Source organism: Cynara cardunculus, unplaced genomic scaffold (genome assembly GCF_001531365.2).
Source record: "Cynara cardunculus var. scolymus isolate 2C unplaced genomic scaffold, CcrdV1 Un_Scaffold_713, whole genome shotgun sequence".
NCBI classification, from domain to species: domain Eukaryota; kingdom Viridiplantae; phylum Streptophyta; class Magnoliopsida; order Asterales; family Asteraceae; genus Cynara; species Cynara cardunculus.
In genome coordinates this window covers 13,485-24,883 of record NW_020200607.1, presented here as the reverse complement: position 1 = coordinate 24,883, position 11,399 = coordinate 13,485, and positions in this window count along the sequence as shown.

Here is an 11,399-nt window from a genome sequence, read left to right as displayed (position 1 = left end):
ACTAGGCGACCACCTCTGATAACTCTGTCTTCAGGTTCTGGATTGAAGAGGGGTTGAGTGACAGAGCGCTAAAGGCTTCTACGAGGTCGTCTTTATGAAGTACAGAGCTCTGAAGGGTTGAAAGTGTTGCCTTGAGTTCTGACGTTGTAGATGTCAACTCCTTCAGAGCCTCTGTTATTGGAGCAAGGGCCTCTGTCGACGATTGAGAGGTGAACAAGCTTTTCATCTCGTCCAACCTCTGGAATACCGTTGTGGTGAAGGTTTGTAACTCCCCCTTCGTCACATAGGTATCCTGGGAACCTAGATCACCAACACATGGTGACCTAGTAGCCTCGGAGTGTGAGGCGCCCTCAGCGACTGGTTTTTCAAAGTCATCTCAGGGACTTCCACCGGATCCTCGGACTTCTCCAATAGGAGAGCCTACCAGTGTTCTGTCGATATCGTGCCTAGTAGGTTCAGAGCCTAACATGGCAGAGGGATCGAGTGTGGACTTTGGGCGTTCTAGACCCTCAGTCTCTGTGACTCTCACATATGCCTCTGAAGCATATTTTGGTTGGTCACTCAAGTGTGGAGAGGCAACGGATGCCTCTTTGGGTTGTGACGAGTCATTGGGCGATTAGACTCTTATTTTAAAACCACCATCCTTTTGAGAGGATGTTGGAGTAAGTTGTGGTTCCTGGGTAGTGCATTCGATAGAGGACGGAAGAATGTCCTCGGCGAGGTTAGCTTGGGTTGGGCTCAGCGTGTGCACGCCTTTTTCAATAGGGGTTCCCTCTAGAACAGGTCCCTAGAAACGTGGGTTGCACTGGGAGGGGGGCTAGGATTTGTGCCTTGGGCATCTTTTTCTCCCTCTCCTATCTCCACCTCTTCTTCTTCGTCATCTAATACGACCTCTGTCTCCAAATCAGCTACTTCCGTAGGCGCTTTAAACTCCTGTTGAATTTGGAAGATAACATCTTGTATCTGCTCTGTTGGGGACTCCTCATGAACCACCTTGCTCAACCTTCTGCGCTTTGGAGTAGCCTCTGCAGGGCTCTCTTGAATAGCAGCCTATGTGACCACAACCACTGCGGGTTGGGCCTTCTTCGATTTCTTTTTCTTAGGCTTTTGCAGAGGACTACTTGGACCCTCTTCTTCTGCGGGTCTCTTCTTCCCTTCCTTTTTAACAGTAGAATCAACACCCTTCTGTGTCTTTTTTGGCTTCTTTGGTGGGGGACTTACTACTCTAGGTCTTTCCTCACTCACCTGTCTAGCCTCTGTTGGCTCCTCCTGTCTTCCCTCGACCCTCATTTTTTCCACTCGCTCTCCTAAGGGGATTCCTATGCGTGGAGGGGTTTTAGGGACCGGCTCTGGCCTCCTGTATCCACGTCTGTATGCTTTCCTATCTCCATGACTAAGGTATTTGAGCATGGCTTTAGATAGAGGTMTGGGGCTTCTGTACCCTAGCTCATGCTCTGTCGGGTGGAACTCCTTCAATGGATACAATCTGGCGTTAGGCTCGGCAGAGGGCAGCTTCTCTGCAATCATTTCCCCAAAGACTAGGCCAAAGAACCTCTGTAGAATAAGGTTTGGATGATTGAGGTCCTCTTTGCCCTTCTTCTGCGCCTTCACTTTTGTCTTCTCTCCCCTCTGAGTAGCGTACTTCTTCTTGATCAAACCCACCATGTCTTCGAAGATGAGCTGTGTGTAGTCGAGAGGTAGGTTGAAATATATTCCATATATAATGGAAAGCATTACGTGAGAGGTCTGGTCATGGCTACCGACCTTCCCTGTTAGACAGCAGTTCACTATCGAGAATAGAGTATTCCAGATTGGGGGAAGTCCTTTTCGTTTGAACTGAGTCCTTTTCACAATTTTAGTTTGAGCAGCGTAGGAATGAAATTCAAGAAATTGAATTAATTCATCGTCTGTTGGGGTTGGGGCGAAAGCCTCCATTTGGAGGGATTCCAAGGAGGGTAGGTGCAGGGCAGTTCGAAGAGTATTCACGTTTAGTTCCATGGGCACAAGGGATTTGTTGATTGGGTGAGAAGCATAACCAACGATGCTTAAACCATAGTTGTCTAGGGTAGTTATGTATGAGCTTAAAAGGAATTGGGTGATGTATGATTCAGGTGTAGGTTTGGTGGCTTAAAGGGCATAAAAAAGTGGATGGTTACGAAGAATTTCAAGAAGGGGGAAGGTGAATTCAGGGAAACTTGCTGAAGATGGAACGAAGTAATAATTGTTTGGTTTCTTCACCAGGACGACTTTCTCATACCGATTTTGAACAAATGATAGAGCGTGAGACGTTAAAGCTTGGGGTTGGGTTACTTCGTTGTCGCTTGATGCGTTAACCGATTGAGCGGAGGCTGAAGAAGAAGATATAGTTGCAGGTTTTAGTGAAGCTTGAAATTTGCAGGTTCTTCTGAGAAGATGGATATTGTAAAGGTTTACGTTTTGGGGGGAAGGGATATTTATAGTGAGGGATTTGAACTGAACCGTTTTATTGGGAGAAATAATGTGATGAGTGGCTATAGGGTGTGACGAATCAAAACTATGACACGCAGTGTTGGGAAGACGTGCGATTGATGACGTGCGCCCCCGATTCTGACACGTGCGTGATTATCTTTAACCCTTATCCACAAAACCACGCGCACCGTATCAATAGACAAGAACTATAAGAGAGTTCTGTCAGAGGCCTAAGGGTAACAGAGCCTCTGTGATATGTGCTAGGTCTTCTAATATGTTACACCTTTATTTACCTAAACGATTTGAAAATCCTCAGAGAGATGAGTATTTGCCCAGTTCAAACCCACAGAGCCTCTGATAGAAGCGTTAGAGGTTCTGATGAGTTGACCTATGAGAACAAGATACTTCAAAAGTTTTGGCATCTTCTGAGGTTTTGATTTTCATTTAAAAAACTCCCCCTATGAGCCAGCTTCCATGGCTCCCCCTCGAACTAAAAACCATTTGAAAATCCTATGAAGAAGTATCGACAGAGGATCCGTTCAAAGAGCTTTTGAGAGCTATCACAGAGGATCTGTGAAAAGACTTCTGTGATGAAAAACATTTTTCTTCTTCAAAAGGTTTTATTATTTTTAAGCACATACTCCCCCTCAAACCTTGCAAGTCTCTGCAAGATAAACCTGTTAACTATGAAATCAAGAGAAGGTTAATCAAGAAATTAAAACTATAAACAGAATGAAATTTAAAAGAAAAGATATATACAGAATAATGAAATTAATAAAAGAGAAAACAACTTTATACAAAAAGAAYAAATAAATAAAACATACAACAACAGAATTAACAACAGAAGCTCCTTCTTTCTTAAGGTATGTTGACAGAAGCTCTTGGGTGCCAGCTGCTGCTTCTGTATTTAGAGAACGTTTGACTTGGGTACCCACTTCCAATTGGGTCCCTTGAAATTAGCTTGTTTGTAGTATGCCATGGCATCTTTGTTTTGGTCTTATTGTTCTTAGAAGAAGAATTGCCAATATGTCCATTGTTCACCCTAGATCCATGGTTCTTAAGGTGAGAGACCAAATAGGAAGAATGGTGAATAGGATCAGACAGAGCATGCATGAAATTGAAACAGTCACAGAAGGAAACATTACAAGAAGCTTTATTGAAATTTTCTTTAAAATCATCAAAGAAGGGTACAAAATTTTTAATTTTAGAGCCCTTATTTGGTTTTCTTGCTTTTACAGAGACAGAAGCAATGTTGGATTGAGGCCATTTTCTCAATTGTTGCCAAGTAAAATTTGATCTTTAAGTTGCAGAGGAAGAGCACTGAGAGTTACTTTGTCTTGGATTTTCCTTCTTTCTTTTCTCAAGACCAATCTTAGTTTCTACAACTTGTGTAGGACTATCTTCATGATCTGAGGCATATTCATGCTTAGAAGTATATTTTTCAGAGAGCTCTGTGACAACAATCTTTTCAAAAAGAGACTCATTTACAGAAGGCTCTGTGATATGTTTTGGAAAAAATTCAGAGCCTCTGAGGATAATTTTCTTTCAAGAGGCTGACCAAAAGCATAGTTTTCTTAAGTTTCTGGTTGTCCAAACTTAAAAATTCCTATCTGACTCTGTCTCATAAATCTCCTTGAAATGGAATCCTTCTTTTCAGAAGGTGAGAAAGAGTCAATATAGTCTTCATATGCAATATTTTCCCTTGTTAAACACGTTTTTGTGTCTGGATCAACCAACAGCCTTCTTATTTTGAAAATGGACTTGGTGTTAGAAATATTACTTTTCAAATTCTTTGAGAATCTAAAGGTATTCTCAAGAGTTTTGTTTGATTTAAAACCAGTTTTGTTATCAAATTCTGAGAAACCTAGACCTCTTCTGCCCAAGTCAACTTTGATCTTTTTATAAACGTTTTGAGCCTCTTGAAATTTTTTAATTTTGAGCTCTCTGTCAAGAACATCTTGGTGTAAAAATTCTCTTTCTTTTTGGAAGAATTCCTTGACAGAAGTAACATTACATTTCTCATGCTCTAACATCCTTATCTCATCAACCTTGTTTTTCAAATCTTTTGAACTTCGTCAATCATTTCCTTTGAAGATTTTTCCAAATTAACAAAATTATTTTGAACTTCTGTGAACATTTTAAAAAATCTGTTTCTTTCCTCTGTGAGAAGAATGACTTCTTTTTCACAAARAGAAAGTTTTTCTTTTAACTTGTAATGTTCCAAATGACATGAATCAAAATTATCAAATGATTCAGAAGAGTAAGAAGTTGAAACCTCTTGGTCACTTGTGTAAGAGGAGTCTGAGACATTATTTATCATTCCACAGAGGGACTCATCCTCTGTGTCTGACAGAGGTTCATCCTCCTTAGCTTTAAAGTTGTGATGTTCATCGATACACATGGCTCTATTGATCTCGAGAGTTTTCTTCCCTTCCTTGATTTGTTTCTCCAATTCAGCCCAAATGTCCATAGACAACTGGCAATGATCAATACTCCTGAAGATCTCATGTGGTATTGCCATGATCAACATCCTTTTACATTTGCTTTCCAATTCAACTAATACCCTTTCTTCATCGTTCCAGTTTACGATTGATTTGTGTTCATAATGCTCAGGAACTCCAGGGGTTGTACCAGTTGCTGGAACTCGTGGAATTAACATCATTGGTACGTATGTAGGATTGTAGAGAAATTCACACATTCTAGGGTGAATTCCCTCCAAAAAGTTGATCATATGCACCTTCCATTGTTGATATTCCTCTAGAATAAGCGTGGGAGGATTTGATTGAGATCCAGTACTCATGAACGATGTATTAACCAAATTCGCCATTGAAATTTGACTTAATAGAGAGAAACAGGGTAAACTAGAGAAAACTGGTGTTCTAGAAAATGCAGATTAATACCAAAAATAGAATTAATCGAATAAGAATTCAATTCCTGCTCTGATACCAATTGTTAGGACCTGTAAATTCAGCTTTGGTATTTGATCTCTTACTCTTAATGATCTTAAGGACGATTACAGTGCAGCGGAAACAATGATAAGAACAAAACAGAGAAATTAACCAAGAACACACAGATTGATATGAAGAAGATGAACACAATAGAATAGCTTCAAAGGTTTTTCAATTGATTGAAAATATAGACGATTACAATACGGAAGCACACTGAATTACAAAGGCCTAAGCTGCTATTTATAGTAGTTGTTAACGACCTTTCTGACATGACCTAGATGAGTGAAATCATCCAAGCCGTCCAAATAAAGTCGATTAAAGACCTAGTCACGTGAGAAGCACGTGCATCTAACAACCTTTGAAAAACATCAGAACAGGATCTTCACAGAAGACAAATCCGCAGACCCTCTGTGAGCCATCTCAGAGGCTCTGTTGTAGAAGACTTGTAGGTTCTTATACCAGAGGACCATTTTCCAGAACCTCTGTGAGAGACAACAGAGGTTCTGTCATTCTTGACTTGCACGATCAAACAACTTCTGTTGATGGTCCTCTGTTGTCTTCTGTGGAAGATACCCTTCTGTCAACACTTGCAGAAAACTTTTTCATACTTTTACATTAAGTAAATATTGGAGCTAACAGTATTAATCCTTATAATTTTGTTAATCAAATATAAATTTTAGCAACAGGTGCTGATCCGAATTCTGGACAAATGAATGTTCAGAAAAAAGCCATGAGAGAACTTAAGCAATTAAGTTTATACCATTGGACTAGCGGTAAAAAGGTAAAACAGTTTTTAAATCATTTTGTTTATCTTACTGCTATCGCTGGAAATACTTTTAATCAAGACATTGGAAATAAGTTGTTTCATAAATTACCTGGACCATTTGAACTATAGATTCATGATAAATGGAATAATTTGCCTTATGTTAAAGAAAGTCCAAATTGTTTGTGGACAATAGGTCAAAGAGCTCAGTTTATCACTAGAACACTTGAAGAAAAATGTGTTGATCTCCAGATTCAGAAACAACTTAAAAAGACATACTATTAATTTTGTAGAGACATGTATACTCTTCAGACTTATGGAGCATCATGCTCCAAGCCCAAGAAAAAATACAAGCATTTCAAAGGTTCTCCCAAAAAGAGATATTTTTTGAGAAAATCAGATAAAAGAAAGCCTTATCTCAATGAAGAAAAACATGTCAGAAAATTTAAACCTCAAAGAAAATATAGGAATCGTCTTTGCTGTTATGTTTGTAACAGTAATGAACACCTTGCAAAGACTTGTCCGAAAAGAATAAATAATTTTAGAAGAAAAAGTACTTTGATTGAATGCGTTAACGAAGACCTTATTGCTGTTGATGAATATTTATCTGATACTGAGTCCATCTATAGTATTATTTCTATATAAGAGACTAATTTAGAACAAGACAAAAATAGTGATTCTGATTCTGAATTGGTAAATGAATTTACCAAAACTCCCCATAATTATGATACTGATTCAGAATTGCAGTCTTGATTGGCAAAAATATTTCAAAAAATTTGGTTAATTATATAACATTTTAATTTTTATTCTTTTTGCAGATGTCTAGACCTCCTCCAAGACCAGGAATTCGTTCGGGAAATAATCCTATAACAAGACCAAATTATCAAGAACGTCTTAGATTTGGAAATAATGAATTAATTGTTTTTCCAAGTTGCAGCAATGTATCTTCCAGGTTGCAGAACCATATCTCTCTCAGCAAAGAAGAACGGTGTCTTGTAGACAATCTTTGGGTAGCCTTCGGCAAAAAACTGAGAAGACGTTAAATATTTTATTGCATGTTTAAATGCTTTATCAGAATTTTTTAGTCAGAATGCTAAGCGTTGGAAGTCTTGTGAATATGTGTGTCATTGTTGAGGGATGATTGATTGTGTTGGTTTTTTTATGTTGTGGTTGATCATCTGAAGGAGACTCCCTTATATAAGGAAATTCTCCAAAGGAAATATGGACATATAATTAGGAAGGAATGAGCACGAATGAAATACGTGTCACTGAGAGTCTTGTCGTTTTCTACATTATGACGAATCTTTTTCTTGATTGATACTTTTGTCATCATTCGTCTTGTCTTTGATCTTCTAGGTATTGAGATTATGTCTGCCAATTGAATCAAAAGAGTATCCACCATCTGAACAGTAGCCTCTCTGATCTAGATCTGGAGAGCTTGAACGGTCTTCGAGAACAGTGTCTTCTAAAAAAAATCTTCAGTTTGCTGAGGAATAAAATGTTTGATAACTTCTTGAATAATATTATTGATCTCATTTCTAATCTTCACTTTTGAATTTCTTATTTTCTTCTTTTTTGGTGAAGACTGGTTTTGGTCTTGGGTATATTCAAGCTGGCAAATTTGGATGGAGTCTAAATGATGAGCTTCTTGGGATTGGGTATGGACAAAATTATCTGGTTTAGTATAGGAAGGTGAAGGATCATGGGTTGAAGGTGTTGGGTTGTATTTAACAAGGAAATCAAAATGTTTTTCAGGTTCTCCAAGAGAATCCCAAATGTCTTTATTTTTATGGTTTTGTGTCTGGTTTTGAGTCTGATTTTGAGTCTGGCTTTGAGTAGAGGAATCAAGAGTCCTCTATTTCTCTTGAGATTTTGGTAATCCCATAGCCGTCTCCGGATTTGATAAGTCTTTACCAGCCACCGGTGGAGCTAGACTAGCCATTGAATTTGTAGGTTCAATGATACCTTTATTGACATTCATTGGAGAATGACCATCCATTTTAATCTTCTGTATTGGGCCAGAAGATGAGCCTTTGTTCTGGTTGAGATAAAAAGAAAGAATCTGTCTCTCGAGCATTGAGACTTGTTTCTGAAAAAAAAGTTTCTCGTTTCTAAGCTGAGTATTGTCATCATTGATAATTTTAAAGTTTCTGGACATCATCTCACAATGATTACAAAATATAGTATGGTATGGCTCAGATCTTTAAAAGCAGAAAAGTCTAGAGGGGGTTCTATATAATTTCTGAGGGAAGGAGAAATGAAAAAGTTCTTTCCTAAATGCTGTCTGGCTGAAGAAAGGGCTTCTTCATAATGATTAAAACCTTTGTATAAAGGACTGGGATATCCTTGAGTGGCATGAAGAACTTTGATCCAAGTATGGAAGAAACCTATCTTTTTTCCCTTGAACACAACATAAAATTTAAAATATTTAGCGTTTTGACTAAAAAAAATCTGATAAAGCATTTAAACATGCAATAAAATATTTAACGTCTTTTGGGTTTATGCCGAAGGCTACCCAAAGATTGTCTACAAGACATCGTTCTTTCTTGCTGAGAGAGATATGGTTCTGCAACTTGAAAGATACGTTGTTGCAACTTGGAAAAACAAATAATTCGTTATTTCCAAATCTAAGACGTTCTTGATAATTTAGCCTGGTCTGGTTGATAAAAGTCTGATTAATAGCAGGTCTTGTTATAGCATTATTTCCCAAAGGAATTCCTGGTCTTGGAGGAGGTCTAGACATCTGCAAAAAGAATAAAAATTACAAGGTTAATTAATTAACCAATTTATTCGTCTTTTTCGAAATATCTTTGCCAATCAAGACTGCAATTCTGAATCAGTATCATAATTATGAGGAGTTTTGGTAAATTTACCAATTCATAATCAGAATCATTATTTTTGTCTTGTTCTAAATTAGTCTCTTCTATAGAAATAATACTATAGAAGGACTCAATATCAGAAATATATTCATCAACAGGAATAAGGTCTTCATTAATGCATTCAATTAAAGTACTTTCTCTACTAAAATTATTTATTCTTTTCGGACAAGTCTTTTCTAGGTGTTCATTACTGTTACAAACATAACAGCTAAGACGATTCCTATAATTTCTTTAAGGTTTAAATTTTTTGACATGTTTTTCTTCATTGAGATAAGGCTTTCTTATATCTGATTTTCTCAAAAAATATCTCTTTTTGGGAGAACTTTTGAAATGCTTGTTTTTTTTCTTTGGCTTGGAGTGTGACAACTGGATTCTGGTTATCACCCAAAGTAATTAATATATGTGATTATTTGATAGATGAGCATGTGACAACATGATAAATTGTTATATTTGGTCTTGCAAATATGTGAAATTATGTGCATAAGTGAGTATGCAATAAATATATGGGATGCATATGATATATATATACATATGCATGCATGATATATGTTTAAGACATGAGTGTGAATCTATGAATATTTATGCATGATGTATGTATGCATGCATGCGAGGGGTAAGGCTAGAGTAGCCGACTTTCCCTAAAGGGAAAGGTATAAAAGAGGGATTAGCTTTCATTTACACTCTTCCCTGCTTTTGTGATCTTGTTGAGCGATTTAAAGAGAAGAACAGTTGATCGGATTATTTTCAATCGGATTCAAGAAGCAATTCTCAAAAGAATTTTCAAAAGGTGAGTGGTTAAAATGTTTTGAATCTCTTTAAATTGTATATTGATTGTGTTCTAAAAGTTTTTCACCCGATTTAAGTTTTAATCGGATGAGTGTTGAGAAGTTTAAAGTTAAAAACCAGACATAGGATTGGGCGATTTAAGCTTAAATCGGACAAGGCTTGAGCGATTTAAACACAAACCGCCTAATGTCTTGACCGGATTAGAATAAACCGGACATAGTCTCACCCGGTTTAAGGGTAATTCGACCAAAGTATTAACCGGTTAAGTGTTTGAGCGATTTCTGAAGTTTTGAATTTATGTTAAAGTATTTTTATCAGAGAAGTATGAATATGACTAAGGGTGGCCGGTTTATTTAAATTGGATAGAATGTCATGTTACCCAGTTTGTTAAATCGGATGAACATGAATAGTGTTGTCCGGATTAATAATCCGGACAAGGTTTTGGGAATTATTCTAAGTAGTAAATCGCACACAATGAGAAGTGTTGTCCGGATTGGTAGTCCGACCAAGGTTTGACCGGATTATGTGTTGACTTATCACGTTCTTGATTCTTTTAAAACAATAAATGGAAATTTTGATAAAAATAATTTTGAACTAATAATATTCCATTGACTGCGGTCTATTCTACATGGAATTGTTCTGTGAAATGTTTTGATGAGACAATAAGAGTGGCATATAAAGTAGAGGTGTACCATGGGAGAAGGGTGACATATCAAGGAGAGGTGTACCATAGGATAAGGGTGGCATATCAAGGAGAGGTGTAACTTTGGATATAAAGGTGGCATTTGTATGTGTGTGATATGATATAACTCTTACTATTATATCCCTTAAGATTACCGTGGTCTAGAATATTTATTTCTTTGTGATTTAAAGGTTTAGGATGAGGGTTCTTATTGGAATTCATAGTCCCGATGTTATTGAGGAGGAAATAACAGGTTTGGCCTGAAACTTTGAATAAACCCTGTTTAATTAAAAAGGTTTAAAAGTAGCACTATGATATACCTGTTTAGCACAAACCTATTTGGGATTTTGATGCATTATTTGCAAGCAGAGAATTTGGCTTGAAAAGTAGAAGGTATTGGTATTATCTACTTACTTGTTCGTATATTTATTATATATATGAAAAGTTGTTTTACATTAAAGTTTTGATGATTTTAGTTTGTCCCTGCAATATCATAAATAGGGTAACTCACTAGACCTTTCGGTCAAACCCTTTTTTTGTGATTTTAAATATGTATTGCAGGAAGTGCATACCGTAAGGGGAAGGGGAAATTGTAATATTTTCCTATATGCATATCTGCATGAAGAATTGTTTTTGACATGTATAGTTTTGATAGATGGAAGTTAATTAGTACGAGAATTGTATTTTGAATTTTTGGACCATGTATTTTATACTGGTAGATTCTTGTACTAAGGGACGTATGTGATATATCAACATGTATTTCTGATGTATGAAGTATATATTACATGTAATGTGTGGAATGGGGTGTTACAGAAAGTGGTATCAGAGCCTAAGTTTAAGGGATTTAGGTATTCAACAGCATGATACCTAGACTTAAACTGTTTTATTGCATG